At 35.7% G+C, this 22106-nt stretch overlaps 1 protein-coding gene across 9 annotated transcripts in view; it reads left to right on the forward strand.

Annotated features, from left to right (window-relative positions):
• The window catches only part of WDPCP (WD repeat containing planar cell polarity effector), a 323269-nt gene that overhangs the window by 17446 nt on the left and 283717 nt on the right, over positions 1–22106 (forward strand). For 2 of the 9 annotated variants that reach the window (XM_015587591.2, XM_025045102.1), the window contains exon 2: positions 2160–2287. The exons of the other annotated variants lie outside the window; for them this stretch is intronic. The gene's annotated coding sequence lies outside the window, so the exon portion shown is untranslated. The remainder of the gene's footprint in view (positions 1–2159; positions 2288–22106) is intronic. 9 annotated transcript variants of the gene reach the window in all.

Genomic DNA, 22106 nt, shown 5'->3' on the forward strand with positions numbered 1-22106 from the left:
GGCCTTATGAAATTTCCTCATATGCAGGTACTGTTAGTACTCAGTTGGATTCTCAAGGGGGACCCTATGAAGGTCTCTGGAGTTCTCTCTGTGTGTGGCTCTCTTCTCTCCAGAGAATTCTAACCACCTTGTCTTCTCCAATCTTATAATGTTTTCTCCTCAACCCAGGTTATTTCCTGGGCTCCTCCTGGTGTCCCTCATCCTGCACCACACCTTTTCTCTCCTAACATAGCTTCATATGCCTACTAGTCCTGTTTTTAATCCTTACTTTCTTTTGGTAAACAGGAACTCCTCCTCTTTTTGCGAGTTCAGCTATTTTTTAAATGTACTGAAGAATTATAAGAATAATACAAAGTTCTTCTCTAAGTCCTCTCACCCAGATTTACCAATTATCATTCTGTTACAGTTGCTTTAGCAGTCCCCAAACTTTTTGGCACCAGGGACTGGTTTCATGGAAGACAGTTTTTCCATGGACCAGGAGGTGGGAGGAATGGTTTCAGGATGATTCAAGCGCATTACCTTTACTGTATACTTTATTTCTATTATTATTACATTGTAATACATAATGAAATAATTATATAACTCACCATAATGAAGAATCATTAGGAGCCCAGAGCTTGTTTTCCTGCAACTAGTTGGTCCCATCTGTGGGTAATGGGAGACAGTGACACCCGAAGTGTGTTGCTTACGTCCAGTCTACTCTGTAATCTTGGTTTGGTTGCTTTCACTGCAGAAAACTCTACCTCACAAAGCTAGGATGTTGAAAATGGAAGCAGGCTTTTCAGTGCTTTTGTGGCAATCTCAGGATATTCTGCCTTGATTTTAATCCAGAACATGTGGAGATTTGAAGTTGTCTCAAACATACTTTTAAGGTCACCGTCATTTGCAATCTCAAGCAGTTGATTCTCTTTTGACACAAAAATGTTTCACCTGACTTATTCACAAATAGATTGTGGAACCATTCCTTCCCAGTTTGGGGGTCTTTTGTGGTAGGGAAGTAATGTTCAATTGGTGATCATGTACCAGCTGGGAGAAAGAAGGCCCTGGCTCATTCTCTTTCAAAATCTCTGCTAATGTTTGAAACATGTCAAAAATCCCATGTTCACTCATTGCCTCCGTAATTCCAGTTTGGCTTTGAATGCAGCCACTTTATCTCCTGACTTGAACATAGTCGTTGTTCTCCCCTGAAGTGACAGATTGAGTTGGTTAAGCAGGTTGAATATTTCACACAAGTGCAAGTTTTGCAGCCCATTCTGTGTCACTGAAATGTGCTACTAGTGGTGACTCTTTTTCTAAAATCTCTGGAGTGGCTCTCATAACCCCAAACCTGTGGCCAGTGATCTACCTTTAGAAAGCCATCTCACTTCTATGTATGAAAGAAGACGTGTGCTCTGTGTCCATCTCCTCACAGAGCTGAGCAAAGAGATGTGAGTTAAGGGCACGTACTTTAATGTAGTTGATCATTTTAATCACATCCTGGAAAATGTTAAGTTCAGGTGATTTCAGCTAGCCAGCATTTCTCCGTGGATGACATAGTGTGTAGACTCTCATTCAAAGCAACTTCTTTGACCTGAGTAGTGAAACCAGAAAGTCATCCGGTCACAGCAGCTGCTCTGTCCATGCGTATACCGACACAAAATGACCAATTCAGTTTCCTGATATGTACATTCACAGACTTGAATAGTTCTGCAGCTATGGTGTTGGTTGGCAGCAAAAGCACATATAACATATCCTCATGCACATCCTCCTGAAAAAGATATTGCCTAGAAGCAAGCATTGTTGCCTTGTTGTCAATATCAGTAGACTGGTCACCCTGGATTGTATACCACAGTGACTCATTAATCCTCTCTAATAATTGTGCCTCAGTATCCTCTGCTGTTTTATCAGTTCATCTAGTTATGGTGGTAGACAGAGGAACATGTGCCACCATTTGAACTATAGCCTTTCTTAAATGTTCACAACACATGTCCTTAGCAGCAGGCAGGATCAACTTTTCACAATAGTAAAGGGCTTCTTAGCTTTAGCAATGCAGTTAGCCACTAAGGATGACGCTCTCAGTGCAGACACTTGATGAAGTGGTAGTCTTCAATAATTGCTTCTGTTCTTCATGTTCATGTTTCTTTCTTTTGAAAAACTCTAAAGGCTTGTCTTTATTGCAGGGTGCTTGGTTTCCATGTGGTGAAGCAGTTTTGAAGATTTCATAGCTTCGTTGGATAGCTGGTCACCACATATTACACAAAGTGGTCTTGGAGAATGTGAATCACCTTGCAATGGACCCATGATTTAAGTAGGACTCATGGCATTTACTTTTAAATACAGCATGCTTTCTGTTGAAGTCTTGGAGTTTTCTGCTGTCTTATCATTGGATCTTTCCCCCTTTTCAAATAAGCTCTCCAGTGGCGTTTGTTTTTTTACTCATTTTGGCTAGAGTTAGCTTGTGGGCTTACCAAAACTGTGACCGAGAAGTGTGCAGTGTGGGAATGCAGCGCGGACAGATGTGGTAAATAAAATAATGGCGGGGCCATGCACGGACTGAAATAAATGTCAGATTCTGACAGCCTGGCACCAGATGCAACTGTACAATTGAAGTGCATCAACCCACTTGCCACTATAAAGCCTGTCATCAGATGCAGCTTAATCATCACTTGCCATTCACTGGTAGGATTTTGATATGAGTCTACAAGCAGTTGATTTATTATGGTCTCTGTGCTAATGTCAATCTGTATTTGCAGTCATTCCCCAGTACTAACATCACAGCCTCAGCTCCACCTCAGGTTATCAGGCATTAGATTCTCATAAGGCATGTGCAACCTAGATCGCTCACATGTGCAGTTCATAACAGAGTTTGCAGTCCTATGAGAATCTAATGCCTGATGATCTGAGGCGGAACTGAGGTGGTGATGCTAGTGCTGGGGAGCAGCTGCATATATAGATGAAGCTTCTTTAATCACTTGCCTGCTACTCAGCTCCTGCTGTGAGGCCTGGTTCCTAACAGGCTCCACTCTGGTACCAGTGCCGGTTCTTGGCCTGGTGTTGGGGATCCCTGCTTTATCACACACGTTCTCTTTCTCTTTCTCTCTACTCCCCCTCTAAATGCTATTTTTTTCTGAACCATTTGAGAATAAGTTGAAGACATCATGCTGTTTTATACCCCTATATTCTTTAGTGAATATTTTCCAAGAACAAGGACATTTTTACCAATAACCATCATACAATTATAAAATCCAGAAATGTAATATCAATGCATACTATGCATACTATTTTGAAGGGAAAACTCAGAGTCTTTCTTGTATTTCTCCTTTACTACTTATACAGAGCACTTCACTTGTGACATTTCTAGTCATCAAATGGTGGGAATTCTTGCCCATACCAAGCAATTCTGCAACATCAGCTGAGTGTCTTACAGTTTACTTCTGACACTATCCACCTGGAGATAACATCAGATCACACAACTTTAGGGCTTAGTCCCATGAGTCTGCCTCCTAGTTCAATACCAGAAGCAAGAGTTAGGTCCTTAGGTTACCCATAACTTCTGTCCCACTTGGCTACAAATAGGAAGTTCCCATGACCTCCTCCTTGGATTCAGTTATTTGCTAGAACAGCTCACAGAACTCAGGGAATCGCCTACTTCTGTGTATTAGTTTATTATATAATAAAGGATATGATAAATATGGACAGCCAAATAAATGATACATAGGGTGAAGTCTGGGAGGTTCTTCAGCACAGGAGCTTCTGTCTCTGTGGAATTGGGATACATCATCATCCCAGTTCGTGGATGTGGTCAGCAACCTGGAAGCTCTTTGAACCACATAGTATTGGCATTTTTATGGAGTCTTCATCATGTAGACATGATCAGTTTACCAACTCCATTTCCAGTCTCTCTACCCTCTATAGAGAATGGGAGGAAGAGATGAAAATTCCCAGCTTCTAATCATGGCTTGGTCTTTCTGGTGACCAGCCCCCATTCAAAAACCATACAGGAGCCCACCCAGAGTTTTCTCATTTAGAACAAAATACACTCATATCACCTAGACAATTCCAAGGGATTTAGGAGCCCTGTATCAGAAACTGGGGACAGAGGCTAAATATTCAAACAAAAGATTTGTTCCTAGTGCTCTTACCTGTTAGGAAATTATAAGTTTTAGGAGCTCTTTGCCAAGAACTAGGGTCAAAGACTAAATATTAGAACAAAAGATTCTCCTAGCACCCCTATTTACAAGGGTTTTAGGAGCCCTGTATCAGGAACTGGGATGATATAAATATATATTCTTATATATATACTCTCATGTTCACTTTCTGCCAGTTGTCTCAATGTCCTATAACATTTTTTTCTCCAATATGAGGAATCTCTAATTTCCTGTGGTCTGGGACAGTTCATTAGCTCTCTCTTTTATGATATTGCATTTTTGAAGTGTATAGGCTAGTTATTTTGTACACCGTCCCTCAATTTGTGTTCGTTTGAAGTTTCTCTTAATTGAATTCAGGTTATGTATTTTTGTAGGAATACTGTGTAAGAGATGTGGCTTTATCTGGGCATTACATCAGCTTGTTTTATTTGTGAAGTTACTTGCAATCATTTGTATTGTTCACCAGATTTCTCCATTGTAAAATTATCATATTTTCCCTTTGTAATTAATAAGTAATCATTGGAGACATACTTTGAGAGTATATTAATATCTTGTTTCCCATCAAATTTTAACCTATAGTTTTAGTAGTTACTGATGCTGTTTCCCTGATTTAGTTATTACTATGATTGTAAAATGCTTTTCAAACTCTGTCATTTCTTCAATATTTATTAGATGGCGTTCTACTATAAGTTTTCCATTCTTAATCTACATCTATTTGTCTATCTATCATACTGTTTCTTACTACCAACACTTCTGACACCAAATATGTGGGTTTTCTATACCAAAAAATTATCCTCTTTTCTTCATACACCAACTGGTGTCTATAATTCAGTTCAATTCTGACCCTACCTAGAGTTAGCAAGACCCTGCAGGATAAGGGCTTACTCCCACAAGACTGCCCCTACTTCAGAGCCCTCATAAGCCCAGGCCTCTTCTCCCATACTTCTGACTAACTGGCTATAAAGTAGAGGTTTCTGTGACCCTGACTCAGGTTCAGTAATTTGCTAGGATGGCTGACAGAACTGAAGAAAACAGTTTATTTGCTGTCACTGATTTATTATAAAAGATACAATCCAGGAACAGCCAAATGGAAGAGATGCATAGGAAAAGGTATGAAGGAAGGGGTATGGAACTTTCATGTTTTCTTTGGGTGTGTCACCCTCCCAACACCTTGATGTGTTCAAAAACCTGGAAGTTTTCCGAACTCTGTAGTTTAGGAGTTGTTATGGAGGCTTCATTATATAGACTGGTTGATTAAATCACTGGCTAATGTTAACTCAATCTCCAGCTTCTCTTTCTTCCCTGGAGATCCTGGGGTGGAGCTGAAAGTTTCAACCCTCTTCATGCTTTGGTCTTTCTGGAGATGAGCACCCATCCTGAAGCTATTTCGGAGCACCTCAGCGAAGAGTCATCTCATTGGTATACCAAAGGCACTCTTACCACTCAGGAAACTCCAAGGGTTTTAGAAGTTCTTATGTCAGAAACCAGGGAGGAAGACCAAATATATATTTCTTATTATATCACAGTATCACTCTATCTGATTATCTAAGCAGTAGAGACTTGTGGTTTCTTATGTTATTCAGTGGATTACATTAGTGAATTAAGGGTTTTCTTTAAGTAAATGATAATAACTTTTTTCTAATTTGGCATAATGAGAGGAAATGAGCTAAAATAAAAACAAATTATTTTAGTTAGCACTCTTATTTTTTTTAGGAACAGAGATCACCTCAGATACTTTGTAATGAGAAGCTATACTGTAAGGATACACAGATTAATAAAAAGACAAATTTCAGCCACTTGGCAAGACCTCAGGGAAACCCAGGAAAAAGCCAAACTGAGATTCCAATCCCACTCTCCTTTCCCATGAAAAGAATAAATAGAACAATTATGTGAGCTTCATGGAGAATAGGACTAATAGGCCATTCTAGAGTCTCAGAAAGTTATGGGTTCTTGGTTAACTAACTGTCCATCTAGCCTTAGGAGTTCACAGATCTACTAATAACCTGACTTCCTTTTAAATCTTTGTTTTCTTCCTATTCTTAACTGTTTGGTGTAGCTACTATAGTTCTGGAGAGATGGAGGGATGGAGGGGGAGAGAGAAAGAGAGAGCACAGAGAGTGAGAGAATAGAAAGAGAATAGACAGACAGATAGATATAGGTAGGCCGGCCTGGGAGGTTGTCACCATTGTTATTTGGGCAGAGCTTCTACCAAGCCCCTCATAGTTTGCTTACCAATCTCTAAACTATGTCAGGTGCTCATTCTCAGCTCACTCAGGTATATGGAAGAGCAGCTGGAATCATAATTTTCAGAACACATATTACTCCTTTTCATTGGAATATTCTGTGGCTAGCTCTCCTTCTAGTAGAGTTGGTGGAGAGGGCAATTTCTCTAAGTGGCAACTGAGGATATAGTTGGCAATGTATATCTGCATCCTGGTTCTTCATCCTTCCAGAACCAAGCCCTACTCTGTAGGCAATGTAAGCTAAGTGATTTACTTCCTGTGTTATTTTGAGACTGTTAATATTGCGATAATTTTAAATAATGATGATGCTGAAAATCAATGTAAAACTAGGGCAAGGATTTTCAATTATTTAATACCTTGTATTCACTAAAAATTCTGTGAAACCATGACTGTTAATTAAGTCTGCCATATTAATATGGCCTGATTAAGAGGTGTAAATATTACTCAGTATATTTTCTTAAACTTTTATGTGTTTACAGCATCATCATTTAGTATTTTCCTTAAAAGAGCTATTCAAAATTTCTGTGAATATCTGTGTAGACTAGCAGTTAACATTTTCCAGAAGCCAAACTAGACTTCTCACAACTTATAATTTGCCTTTGAAAATTTTCTGCATTGAATATCATTTGTTCATGTGTTCTCGTTATTTGACATGACTGAAATATTAATAACTAATTGTTTAAAGTGCAATATTTCAGTTAATTCCATGTATAATTAAAAAATTTAAATACATTAACATTTCACAACATAGTCTGTAATTGGGATTAGGTCTGTTTGTGTTTGCTGTTCAAATACTCAGTATATTTGATATTTGGATAAAATGCTATTTTTCATATCAAGTATATTTGTTTAAAATTTTAGAGGGGATATACTAAGGAGCTTTGAAAGTTTGTATTTAACATAAAGTTATTTGATTATTTTCAATATTAAAAATATAGAACAGTTTTTTGAAATTTCACAGGCTTATGTGACTATTAGATTTTGCAGGTTTGCATTGTTTAATGGTGTTTCTTTTTCTGTCATACATAAAACATTTGATCTCGAGGGCATGTTCGGAATGGGATCAGGGGAGGGAAAAATGAGATGAGATACTCTCTCAGTTTTTTTTTAGAAAACATAAAACTATCCCATTTCCTTTAAGTAGACTTTCCTAAATGATTAACTTTATTTCACAAGAGGAAACGCATCTGTATTTTATAATACAATACTTTCCTTGTACATCATGTGAATTGTTAAGTATGTTGACATTTAAAAAGCTGTCTGACTCAACCAACTATTTACAACAAGCCCAGGCCAGCCAGAACTACTTTGCAAGGGTCATGTAGACTTACTGAAGTTAAAACTACTACAAGGCAAGATTATTCTAGAGACATGAAGTCTGGCTTTTGACTTCAGGAAATATCACTTTGGAAATTACTCTTTAAGTAGGATTATATATAACAGTTTGAAATATGCATCTAAAGTGAACTGTTACCATACCAAATAGAACTTATTACCAAGGAATTTTAAAAAGCATTTTGGTTACTATTATTTGAAATTACTTTAGAAATGTTTGAAACTGAATTGTGAAACTACCTCATAGTGAAGGCTTTAAAAATAACATGGTGTTTTCTGGCTGTGAAAATCTGATTTTATTATTATTGTAAATTGATTATGAGAAAGCTATTAACTAGAGGTAGATATTTAACCAATGTCTAATTGAAAAATAAAATTTCTTAACTGTACACCTATAAAAAAATAAACTCTTGATGCCAAATTGTTAAGTTCCTCATTGTAGTAAACAACTAGGTGAAATGCAGGAGTCTAGGATTCATAGTTATTTTCTGGATTCTTATTCTGTGTGGTGGGAATGATTATCCATTTAATAGTAGGATGGTTCTCATTTTTATAGTGTCTATAGCATATATATGTACATATACATATGTATACATTTTGCATACTGCGTGCTATATACGTATAGTAATATGTTTATATATACTGTGTACTGCATAAGATATATAGAGTACAGTATACTACATAGTATATGTGTGTGTGCATGTGCGGAGAGAGACAGACATAGTGTCTATAGTAGAGGCCAATGCTTTTTTAGGCTATTTCTATCATATAATATAGAGAAATAGTTATTTTATCAATGATCTTTAGTCTATTTAGTTCTAGCAGTTATCTTCTAAGCAGCTCTCCTTTGCCTTATTTTTTAAGGTTGTATTATAGAATCATTTGTGGCAGTTGTGTATGTTTATCTTTTCATTTTAGCCCTCTACTAAACAGACCATTTTTGTTAAAAGATACATTTTAAAAGAGAATATAATCATGACTTTTATACAAATGTAAATTGAACACAAGTCAAGATTTTATTTAACTCATTAATTAATGATATTATGATATTGTTACTGGTTTGAAGTATCACATATTTATATTTCAAATAAAGAATGCTGAAATGAACAATAATCAGGACCGATTTACATATCTGTAGACAGGTGTATCATTTGTTTTGTTATCAATTTTCTACAAATTAACTTCTCTCCCTATAGAGTTATAAAAAAAGCCTCGTCAATGACAGACAATGGGCCAAGCTAGCCAAAACACCCATTAAATTTCAGTCTTTCACAATTTTTTTTCCCTGTTCAATACTGGTTCCCTCTCTGGTACTTTATATTAGCCTGATTTTAGTAGTTACCAGAGAGAAATTGTTTCATGTCTGCGCAATTATTTCAGTTTAGTCAAGTAAATTCTTTGAAGGCAGACACCCCAAAATGTGTGAATCTGAAATCAATAATATGATGCTCTGGGTGTAAATGCAAAAGTTGAATGGTCAAAATCTGTGTTCTAGTTCAGAAAGTAGAAGAAAATAGGTTTTTAATCTAATCTTATTTTATTTATTTTTTAAATTTATTATTTTCTTTGTGGTGACATTGGTTAACGAAATTCTAATCTTATTTTAATTGTAATGGAGTTATTTGAAAGAATGCAGCAATGAATGCTTTCGAAATGCAAGAATCCTCTTTTAAAGGAATTAATTCCTCCTTGCTTTATTTAATAAATGAGAGCTTTATATATCTGATTTTAAGTTGGGTATAACTTTAACTCCAAAATAATTTGAAGCACTGAACTATGAAAGAAACAAGCATGACATGTTACTTTTAGAAATCCTCAATTGTATGATTTTACTCTGATGTTTGCTCCCTTGTCAGTCATTTATGCTCTTTATTTTATAATAAATAGTAATATATTAGAATTAACTTACAGATGCATTCCCTTCTTATTTTGAGGGACTGTTAAATGTGGTGAGGTAGGCTCTACTATCTACCCCTGGCAGTTAGACTGTGAGCCAGACAGTCCTGTACAAGACACTAACACTTAAGAGTGATGATGTTAAATTACTTAGATTAGATGATGCAGCTGTGGAGTTGAGAGTTTCCCATAAGAGTGGACAGTTGGCATGAGTATTCAATGTGTTTTAAGGGCTATGAGATCTGAGTATATGGCTTAGAATTCTCATCATACCTTACCTCCTTTAGTTTCCTCTGGAGCCTAATTCTCTAGGCTTTCATCGATTCAGTGGCCTACTTGATTTTAATGCAATGACTTTATTTTCTGTTAAAGTTAACTGGAGTTGGTTTCTATTGTTTATTAAACAAACAAACAAAAAACTCTAGTAGAAGAAACAGCCAAGTACATGGTTATGTACTAGGCATATGATCATTATCACGTTTACTTACATGGGACAAAGTAAAGTATATATATTGTTTGTGGGAAAAATAAAAACAAGGCTGATATAATTTAAGTTGAATTATAACCTAATAGACTACATGAATCAATTTATGGAATAATAGTGATAACATGAATATATCATTTTGAAATATTATAATCCATCTTTTACCTTGTGGTCATGTGTCCAAGAATATCCTTTGAATATTTAAAACTTTCCTGGCATCTTAAAATATTAGCTGCTTCTAGTAATAGTGGAGTAGCTTGTGTTGAACTAATCCTGCAGAAAACCATTACAAATTCTGGACAAAATACAAAAACCTCACAACTCTCTGAAGGCACTGGAGAGTGACCATTAACCGGAAGAAATTGAAGGGGAGTCAACACTTGGAAAGAGAGAATAAAATTGCATAAATGAAAATGAGATTTTGTTGCCAGCGGAACTGCAAGAAATGTTAAAGGGAATTAGTTCTTCAGGCTGAAGGGAAATTATATCAGATTGAAACTTGGATCTTCTGAAGAATGAAGAGCACCAGAAATGGAAAATATATGGGCAAATATATTTATTTCTCTCAATTTCTTTAAAATATATATTTCTATTTAAGGTAAAAATATAACATTATATTGTGAAGTGCATACGTGAATGTAATACATGCTATGTGTATAGCATAATATTGAGGAAGGGGAATTGCAAGTTTCCTGCATTTTACATTAAGTATTACAATATTAACTCCCAATAGACTGAACATTAAGAATGTATATTGTTATCCTATACATTGAGAAATCAATAAAAACTAATGCAGAGGTATTGTTAAATATGAGGTTAGCTGTTTTTAATATGCTGGCATAAAGCTGAATCCAGATTTCAAAGAAGAATTACAAATGTATTTAAATGATTAGATATCAAACATAAGATACTTTGAAATAGTAAGTAGAAAATATCAGTAGCCTGTAAAAGTACTGAAATAATGCTGAAACACTCTGGTAAATAATAATTATAATAGCTAATACATGTTGAGTACTATGTGTCAGGCATTGTATTAAGCTCTTTACATGTATTGTCACATTTATTCTTTACAACAACCTCAATAGGGTAGTTGCTATTATTCCATTTTACCATGAGGAAAGTGAAGTATGGTGTTGTTAAATAATTTATCCAAGATTTCATGATTAATAAGTGGCAGAGCCAAGATTTGAACTCAGGATTTCTGACTTTAGACTTGTGCTCCTAACTAGTATATCATACCTCCTTAGGAAATAAAACCGGAATTAAGCTTCATGACTAGCATATTGCAAATAAAGTACAGTATATGAATAAAACTAAAGTTTTGTTAAAACATGAAATAAGAGAAACCTTCAATTCTCATTTCTAATGTTTTTGGTATTCTATTTTCCCTATGTGTAATATATACACTGCACTCTCTCCTATGTAAACTTGATAATGATCATCTTAACTAGATGTATCTCTCTGGTCAATCCCTGGGGCAGATCATTCTTATCCCAAATTCTTCATCTGTTGGCTTTATTTTGTCCTTTAGCCCTTCTTTGACTCTCACAGCTCTTCTTTCAACATATCTGACTTGAAAACAAGAGCTTCCCATAGCCTGGACCAGGAAAATCAAGGGGAAAGTTGGTGAGATGAAGGCTAAGGGGAAGAGAGAAAAATCAGGCTATTGTTTAGTGGGGAAGGAAATAAGTGTTTTTTGAATCCCTCGTGTATTTTAAGTTTATAGAAATGCTCCACGATTTTGTCCTCTGCCATTTCTGTTTGGCAGTACATGATATAGTTATGTTTTCACTTATTTTTTTTGGTTAAATAGCAAATAACTTTTTTACAAATTAAAAATTTCATTTTATTGCAATGTATAAAACAAAAGTGATATTTTATTTACAGATATTTTTGTAAGTTCACATTTATAATATTTCTATTAAGTCAACGAGATCAATCATGTTTTGCCAAAAGCAAAATCAGAAAATGAGAATTGTAAATAATTGTGGTTATAGTTTCAGCACCCAGTTATTTCTGTAGTTTGTTTTAATTAGTTGCTCAGTATTGATAAAAGTAATGAAAAATGGTCCTTCTAAGAGAGGGATGGGGAGCCAATCATTTAACCACATCCTGGGTTATACTGAGTGGTTATACAGTATAGACACTTGAGGTTTAAGGCATATGAGAGACTCTGAAAGGTCTTTTTGAACTCATTTGGAGTCGTTCCTCTGTTGTAGGTAGGGAGCATAATAAAGCTTAGCAAGATGTGATCAGTGAAATTGGAGAAATTAGAAGTGGTACATGCCAGGCCTTACAGGTCAAATAAAGCAGGGATCCCCAATTTCCTGGTCACAGATCTGTACCAGTTCATGGCCTCTTAGGAACTGGGCCTCACAGCAGAAAGTGAGCTGCAGGCGGGCGAGGGCAAAGCTTCCTCTGTATTTGCAGCCACTTCCCAGTGCTAGCATCACCGCCTCAGCTCCACCTCAGATCATCAGGCATTAGATTCTCATAGGAGCACTGGTCTCTGATGCTAGAAAGGTTAGGAACACTGAAAAAGACAAGAGATGGAAATTTTCAGTGGATTTGAGGTTGGGGAGGGGCAGTATTCATTTTACATCTTAAAGGATCTGCCTATAGCATAGAGAAGGCATTAAATATAGATCAGTTGGAAGGTGGTGGCAGTGGAGATGAGGAGAACTAGATATTTAGAAGTATTTCAGAGATAGCATAGACAAGACTGAGTGATGGTTGTATATACATACCTGTGGGTGGTAAGAGAGAGGGAGGTATCAAAGATAACTCAGGTTTTTGGGTTATTAACCTTCTTTGTGAACTTTTAAATTGTGTTTGTACTTTTTTATCCAATATGCCCAGTCAGGTTTACAACTTTTCTGTATAGTTGTATGATCTATAATAGAATTTAGCGCTTTTTAAAAATAGATGCTTAACTAATATGGGATTCTTAGTTATCTATATACTGGTTTTCTGTTTGCCTTTTAGATTGCCTAGCAAAATAGTAATTAATTTATAAAATCTTTGAAGTTTTACAATGTGTAAAGCGCTGGTTAGACACAGTAAGCAATTCAGAAATGAGTTGAATGTAGACACAATGCTGAATCACAGATTTTTTCTTAGTGGCTCGTAGATGTCTTACTGTAATTCATATCTATGGGATTTGAATATTTCTTTAATTTTCTGAGGTTATTTAAAATGCTATGTATTTTAAAGTTTATATTTTTAGCCTATTTTTTTTTATCGGTTCTGACCAATGGTCATCCATACATTTATTTAAACCCTTATTGAACTTAATTGTACTTTTGGTCATGTATTTATGACAAGTTCATAGGTTCCTTATTAAAAAATACAATACAAATTTTTTTTGGGGGGGTCTTAAAACAATCTTCTACAAACTTTGAGGGTTGCAGTTTTTAATTTTAATATTTTGGGATTTAATAATCATTCCATATTCAGCCTGTTTGTGGTTTCAAGGCTTAGGAGAAATGCTATCCCATTTTGCTTTTGTCATATAGACGGACATATTCTTGACTTTTTGTCCTATATTTTTATATAAAAACACTATACTATTGACTGTTTTAGCTGTTCTTAAAGAGACCTTGACCAGGTGTGTTATTTCTTTTTTTGGTTTATTAGATATTTGATGGTCATTTCAGCCAATTATCCACATCATGGCTGAAAATACTTAGCTAACACTGGGCCTAGAAACAGTTCTTAAAAACAGCATATATTATTTCCATTTGGATAGTTCTCATCTATTGATAACACTTAGAAATGAAATTATTACCAGTTTATAACCACCTAATAGATATGTTACATAAAACATCAGAGACTTTCTAAACTGTCTTTTTCCTTGAATAGGCTATTTAAAAACGTGTACTGCCTAGTATCCTATTTTTTTGTAACATATTTTATTTTTTCCCTTTACTTTTGTAGAGGTAAAAGTTAGACTAGGATGTATCACTTTCAGAATCACTGAATCTCATGTCCTAGCCACCTTCAACATTCTGTGTCCCAGTGGAATTTTTCTAATCTTTAGGCACTTTTCCAACCTTATTTTAAAAATGGATTCTCTTGAATGATAACTATTAACTAAGTTCTTTCAGCATCACAGGATGCCTTTCATTGAACTTTTAGATTAAAATAAATAAGTTAAGTCATCTTTAATTAGGCCCTTGTATTGATTATCTACATAAACACTTATTATGTTTCTTGTTTGTTTTCCAAATTCTACTTTGGAAAAGAAAATCATCTCTCTCTTTAGGGCATGCAAGTTTTTGTGTAGTCAATAGTCTTCTGAATTTCCTAACTACTATTTCTTCTTAAATGACTATGGCTAAATTTGAGATCTTACACAAATTAATAGTATCCCAAAGTTAATAGCTTAGAGCAGGTTTAAGTTTTAATAACTTTAGAAGTATAAATGCCACAGACTTAGGGAAAAAACATCATTGAAAGTTTAATTATTTAAATTTCTTTTATGTGCAAATATTTTTATGAATTTTGAATAATAAAATTTTAACTTTTTTTGTTTTAGTCCTTGCAAGCATTGAATAAAATGTTAACTGTGCTCTTGGTTAGCTGAAATCAAATTCATGATGACAGAAAATTCACTTCCTATCATAAGAAGGAGGCTCCCCACAGACAGTTAATTAACAACTGGATGAAGAAGTCGAGGACACTGTGCTTAGTTTATGTTTACAGCAAGCCTGGATCTGGGAGATGCCAGCAAGGCAGAGACTGTGGCCCAAATTGAAATGGTGTTGGCAAGGAGTCCAAAAAACATGCACTGCACATCTGCTGAATCAAATATTCTAGAAGCCATAGGCTGCGGAATTCGAACAGTGACACTCCAAAGCATGTCTGCATGTTCAGACGCTACAAGATTACCATGCCAAGTTCACTTCTGTCAACTAATGAAGAGAAAATTGAAAAATTCCAACTATATTCTTGACAAAATGACCTTTTCTGATGAAGCACCTTCCTACTTATGTGGCAGTATTGTCTGTCACATGTTAGTTGCCTGTTTGGTGTATAGAAAAGCTTCAAAGTTTGGCAATACAAAAATCTTCAAAAATTAACATTTGGCGTGCTATTAGCAGGGCTTGCATTATTGGCCCTCCCTTTTTTATCGAGAAATAATTCACATATACAGTTCACTCTTTTAAAGTATACAGTTTATTGGCACTTGGTATACTCATAAAGTTTACAACCATCACCACTATCTGATTTAGAACATTTTTATCACCCCAAAAAGAAATCCCATAGTGATTGCTCTTTGTTTTCCCTTCCCTCCAGCCCCTGGCAACTAATCTCCTTTTTGTGCCTATGGATTTGCCTAGTCTGTATGGTTCACATAAATGGGATTATACAATATGTGGCCTTTTGTGTCTTTTGACCCTTTCTTTTTGAAGAAACTATAATCAGTGATGAATCTTACTTAGCAGTGCTTTAGAATTTTTTCATTTCCACACTGCAGTGATTACTCTATTAAATTACCCTTTTTCAACAAGACAGAGCACCTGTTATGCATTGTATGCGTGACAGTTTCTGCATGACAGTTTCTCAGACTAGTGGAACAGTAGAGGAGGTCTTCTTATCTTCTGTCACCTGTTCTTTTTTAGACTTTTTTTGTGAGGTCATGTGTAAACTGTTGTATATGTATCAAAACCTTTTTCTTTAGATAATTTTAATAGTAGAATTACAAGTGCAATTGTTTCAGTCACTGAACCAGCAGTAGACTATATATGTGTATGTATATGTGTCTATTTACCTATGTATATTTCCTAACTCTTGACCCCTGAGTGCCTGGAAGCAATAACAGTCTAGTAACAGTGAGTACTCTAGTGCCCAGATCTTGGTTTCTCAGTAGCATTCTCTATTAAAAGGAATCATGCTCCTTAGGGAAATGACTGTTGTGCCAGAAAGCAATGAAGTATTGAATGATAAAACCATGTTAAAAGCACACAGGTGCAAGCTGAGGGAGCTCTACCAGCCAAATCAGTGATATATTGAACATCAAAATAAATGATAGATTGAACCCATTGAATAAATTGAAGTGCATGAGGACATACTGATATAAATAAATGAATAAATGGGTTAAATGAAAGGCTCTACCTTATAATAGAATGCCAATTAATAAATCTAGATAAATGTGGAATTTGAAAATCACCTTTGGCATCCCTCATAGTAATAAATGATTTAGGCAGAATCATCAATGGATGCTATAACTAGTGATTGAAAGTTTGATGAGAAGTGAGATATTTTTTTTAAAGTTTCAAAATATCTCCCCACAAAATACTTATTGATTACTTTTTTCAAAGTATGAGATATTTATTAACTTTATTGAGGGAAATTTTGGCAAGTACCATCTTAAACAAGTGATGAAATATACCAGCCCCAGTAATAGGACAGGTCAACACTGTGTGCCTCCTGATATAATAAAGCTAGAAGAGCATAGCATCAATTTTGTGGTGGTCTTGCCAAAAATATATAAGCTACATCTAATCACAGAGAAATATTAGAAAAAATGTAAATTGAGGAACATTCTATAAAGTAACCAGCTTGTATACTTCAGAAATGCCCAGACCATGAAATACTGAGGAAGTGTTCCAAACTGAAGAGGACCGAAGAAAGACACATGACAGTGAAATGCAAAACATGATCCTGGATTGGGTCCTGGATGTTATTGGAGGAACGGGTAAAATTTGAATTAGGTCTCTGGTTTAAATAATAAAATCATGTTGATACTAATTTGTTGATTTTGGTGGTTATCTAGGACAATGTCCTTGGTTTTAGGAAATATATACTGAAGTATTAACAAATAGTGGGACATCATGTCTGCAACTTAATTTCAGATGGTTCAGAAAGAACTTATATGTGCGTATGAGAGAATGTAAGCTTAATGAGGGTAACATAAATAAGTGGGGAAGCTGGATCGAGTGTATATGAGTTCTTTGTACTATTCTTGCAACTTTTTGTTAGTTTTAAATTATTTCACAGTATAGTTTTTTAAAAATATCCTTTCAAATTTGAGTATCTCTATGATCCAGCTCACATAGAATGCTCTATGTAGCAAGAAAAAAGTTTTAAATGATCATATTGATGTAAAGATGAGTTTGAATATTTATAGAAAATAAATGAGTGGAAGATTATGCTTTGACTATAACAAGGTTTGATGAGACTTTTAATTTTTTTTTTATCTTAAAAAAATATCCTATACTCCAAAGTATATAAATCATTTTTAAACAGAGATGCATGAAGGATAAATAGTATCCTGGAGGATAAAACACCCTAGGCATTTATCCTCTGACCTAACCAAATGACAGACCTTGGAGCAAGTTCAAAGCTGCAAAAATAACTGGCTCTGACATGTACAAAGGTGGGGGGAAATACTTCTCACAACCTTGAAATACTTAGTCTTTGAAGAGAACAAAATAATAAGTAGTATCGTATTTCATAAATAGAATTTAACAGTTGGGGAGTTCACGTTATTCATTTGTCATTTTATTGTTGCTTGGGAAAACACAGTAAAGTTATATCAAACTTATTTTTATAGCCATCCTTCACCTCCTCAACCTCACCTCACATCCTTAAGGTGGTATGCAGGGGAACTGAAAGCTTTTAAAATATTCATTGCTTCTCCCCGAGTGTCATTGAAAGTCTGTTGATTGCTTTCCTTTCACTGCCATTAGGCCCACACAGGTTACATTTCATTCACACCCCTTAGTTTGTCATTGATGGTCTTCTGTAGTTTAGTGGCACATATCATTCTAACTTAACTTTACTACCCTGTAGAAATTATCTTCAGACGTAGTTGTATTTATTTTACCCTGAAAAAAATCATTGGTTCTAATTACATGTGATTCTCTCTATTCTTTTCTGAATTTAGTTACTTATCTGACAAAGCACACCATGGTTTCATTTTTTCTCAGAAGCTGTTTCTAATCACTCTTGGTCCATGGTGATTTCTCTGTATTTAGTAATCTTATAGCTTGTTCGTTATTGCCTTTTCTTTGACCTTTAATCATGCATTTCTTATTAAATCTTCTGCATTTTTGTTTTATTATTTATGTCTGTAGTCTGTGTCTTCTCAACTAATTTGTAAATTCCAAAAGAGGAGATACTATATTTATATCTCACAATCTTCCTGACAGCATCTAGCTGTTTTTTAAATGGAATTACTTTTTAATGTATGCAGTTATCCGTTAAGTACTTGTTACTTAATATGGATATAAATCTTTTAAAATTGGCATTTTATTTTGCTTCCTGGCATTTATTTAAAATTAAAATGAATTTTAAAAATGAATTGGAGTAGGTAAATTTCTCTGGAAATAACTGAAAAAACAGCATAAAAGAAAATGAGTGGAGAAAATTTATCTTTTATAAAAGAAGTTATTTCTTAATATTCTGTTTAATTTAAGGATGCTCAGATACTCACAGATTGAATATAATACTAGTGAAAGAAATTTTTACAATTTTCTTTGGGTAATATAATATAGTACTTGCCTTTTTAATAGAATATATTACATAAAATATTTTAAAGAAAGCAAAAATTATTCGTGCTTAACTGTATACTAGGTTAAGTAAAGAAGGAAAGAATATGTTGGGAATAGGTTAAAAAAGAGCAACTAGAAATCTAGAAGATTTTGAAAATATCACCCTTTTCAAATGGGTACCTTTTTTATTTGAACAAATAATTCACATGTGTGTATTTGATTTCAGGGAACCAAAATATGCCACCATTTTGCTTTTAATATATTTTGGGCCTTAATTACTTTAATGTTATCTATGATCAGTGTGGTCAACATTCCTTGCCATTATAGTATTTATGTTTTTGATTAGTCAGATTTTTTAAATATCCAAAGCCTTCCTTATGAAAATTTTTTTCTCTTTCAGCTATTATTTTTGAAAAGTAATAGGTGTCTGTAAACTCATAGTTGGGGAACAAAAAAGCAATAACTTTGGCAAGAATTCACATCTAATATTGCTAAGGTTCATCCATATTGTTACATGTCACTGTGGTTTATTTGTTTTATCTGCTACGTAGCATTCTGCTTAAATATTCAGGGTTTATTCATTTAGTCTCCTGTGATAGACATTTGGGTTGTTTGCAGGTTTTTGGTATTTTGAGGACATGTACATTCTTAGACATTTTTTGTACACATTTTAGGAAATGTATACCTATAAGTAGCAATGCTGGGCCATATGGTATGTGAATGTTCAATTTTAGGAAATAATGCCCAATCCAGCTGTTTTCCAAAGTGTTAGTTCCTTCAAGTTGGCTCCTGAGTCCTTGCTACATAATTCCAGTAGGCTTTGAGAACTTCCTTGTATTTCTAGTATGACAAGATGTTTGAGGATCATCTTGTACATTTTCTGTTCCAGACCTGGTGCCAGCATTTTCTTCAAAGAGACCTCTTTGGTTCTTTTGGAAATGTATATGTAGAGGCCACAATTTGGGTACTAAGAGGGCCCACTATTGGATTGGTCATTACTTTTGGGCCTTCTTAATGGAAAAAGATAGGAAATATGTATTTTTTAGGAGGAAAATACATCATGAGTTCATACCGATATTTTTTATTCAAATTCAGTAATACAGGGTTTTTACTTGTTTGATTTTACTTGTATATCTCTTCTCATGTTGAAATTTTTGGTTTTAAGTGGTATCAACATAATTATTTAAACTTAAACTAAAACAGGTATGGTTTTAGAATAACAGTATCATTACTAGCAATATGATTACCCCAAACAGTAATTTCTTGGCATTTCTCCCCTTTCCCTCCCTTAGGATATTTCATTAGGAATGAATAGCAAATTGTTGTGCTTTAGAGCCACTTGAAATAATTTTCCGTGTGGTTGAATTTCATTTTAGTTTGTTTTTTTAAGGTTGGCTTTTCCCCTTCATTTTTATTTAATTGCATTTTGTAATTTATAATCCTTACATAGTTCCCAAATCAAATCTATAGAATTAGACACATTTAGAAAAATCTAATTTTCATTTCATTGCACTCCAGAGATGTTCGCTGAGTTAATGGAGAGCACTTGCTGTTTTTAATATTCTCTCTTTGTCTTTAACGTTTGCATTTTAATTATGATGTGTCTCGGTTTGGGCCTCTTTGGGTTCAGATTGTTTGGGACTCTCTGCGCTTCCTGAACTTGTAAGTCTATTTCCTTCACCCAGTTAGGGAAGTTTTCAGTCATTTTTTCAAATAGGTTTTCAATCTTTTTCTATCTCTTTCTCTTCTCCTTTTGGGACCCCTATGATGTTAATATTGGTACACTTGATGTTGTCCCAGAGGTCCCTTAAACTGTTGTCATTTTTTAAAAGTTCTTTTTTCTTTTTGGTGTTCTGATTGGGTATTTTCCTCTACCTTGTCTTTCAGATCACTGATTTAATCCTCTGCTTCATCTAATCTGCCATTGTTTCTCTCTAGTGTATTCTTCATTTCAGTTATCGTGTTTTTTTGGTTCTAATTGTTTTTTGTGTTTTCTATTTTCTTTTTTTACGTTCTTTTTTTTTTTTTTTTATCTCTTTGTAGAAGTTCTCACTGAGTTCATCTGTTCTCCCAAGTTCATTGGACATCTTTATAACTAGTGTTTTGAACTCTGTATCTGGTGAATTACTTGCTTCCATTTCATTTTGTTCTTTTTCTTGAGTTTTGCCCTATTCTTTTATTGGGAATATGTTTCTTTGTCTCATGTTGGCTGATTTCCCATGTTTGTTTCTGTGTATTAGGTAGATCTGCTACATCTCTGAGTCTTGACAAATTGGCCTTAAGTAGAAGGTGTCCTGTGAGACTCTGTGGTACAGTCACCCTGGTCACCTAAACTGGGTGCTCCAGAGGTGTCCTTTATGTGGGTTGTGCATGCCCTCTCGCTGTAATTAGGCCTTGATTGCTGGTGGCATGTCATGGGTAGGGTTGACCCTGAATGGCTGTGAGGGCTGGCCACAACTACAGTGGATGAGCTGCTGTGTGGGGGCTAATACCATAGAGAGAGAGTTGCTTTAGCAGGGCTCTGGTGCCTGCTGAGGCTGAGTTTTGGGTGTGTTGTTTATGGAGCTGGTTGCGTGGTGCTCTGGTGTGGTCTGAAGCTGGCCACTGGGTGTGTTGTGTCTGGAGCCTTTTGGGTGGAGCTCTGGTGCTCCTGCTTCTGCAGGTGAGCTGCCACTTCTGCAGAGCTTGGGGCTTGCTACAAAGTGATCTGTGGTTGGTTGCCACTTCTGCTGGGCTTAGAGGCACTAGGGAGAGCCTTCAGTATGAATCAAAGCTGGCTGCCACTTGTGCTTGGCTTGTGGCTGCTTAGCTGGTGTTAAGTAATAGGCCAAGACTTGCCATTTATGCCAGGTTTGGGGTCACTCATTGAGAGTTATTATGCAAGTTGAGACTGGTTAGACATGGGGCTGCTTGGCAGGGGCTACAATGTATGATGAGTGCAGCTGCCACTTGTGTGGGATTTGTTGACCTTTGAGAAAGTCTGCAGTGCATGCCTAGGGCAGCCACCACTGTTGCGAACTTTGTGGTCCTTTGAGTGAGTGTGCAGCACAAGCCGAGCCAGGTTGCTTTTGTGGAGGAGCCACTGGAAGAGGCTCAGGCTGGGTGAGTGAGTTGGGTGGGGTAGGGTCTCAGAATCACCAGGGTGGGGCAGATGATGTTAGCCAGGTGAATGGAGAGCACAGACTTGCCCCACCCTCCCACCCCTACACTAGTCCAGCTGGGTGGAAGGTGAGTTAGGCCCAATTCTTGCTCCTCTAGCCCTTGCCCTGAAGTTAGTTGATTTAGTATGTACCTGGCACTTTTTGAGCTGCTACTCTTGCACTAAAGCTTAGAGTGAGTGTGTTTGTGTGCCAGCCCTTTAAGAGCAGCTTGTCTCAGTCTCCTACAGCCCTTTGTCTCTCTGGGACACAGTCCCCACTGGTGTTCATAGCCAGATGTATGGGAACTCCTCTTTCTGGCACGAGTGCCTTGGGCTGGGGAACCTAGTGGGGGCCTCATCAGCTGAGGTATCCCTCCTGTTTCT

The sequence above is a fragment of the Pteropus alecto genome, unplaced genomic scaffold, assembly GCF_000325575.1.
Source record: "Pteropus alecto unplaced genomic scaffold, ASM32557v1 scaffold131, whole genome shotgun sequence".
In the NCBI taxonomy this organism is placed as follows: domain Eukaryota; kingdom Metazoa; phylum Chordata; class Mammalia; order Chiroptera; family Pteropodidae; genus Pteropus; species Pteropus alecto.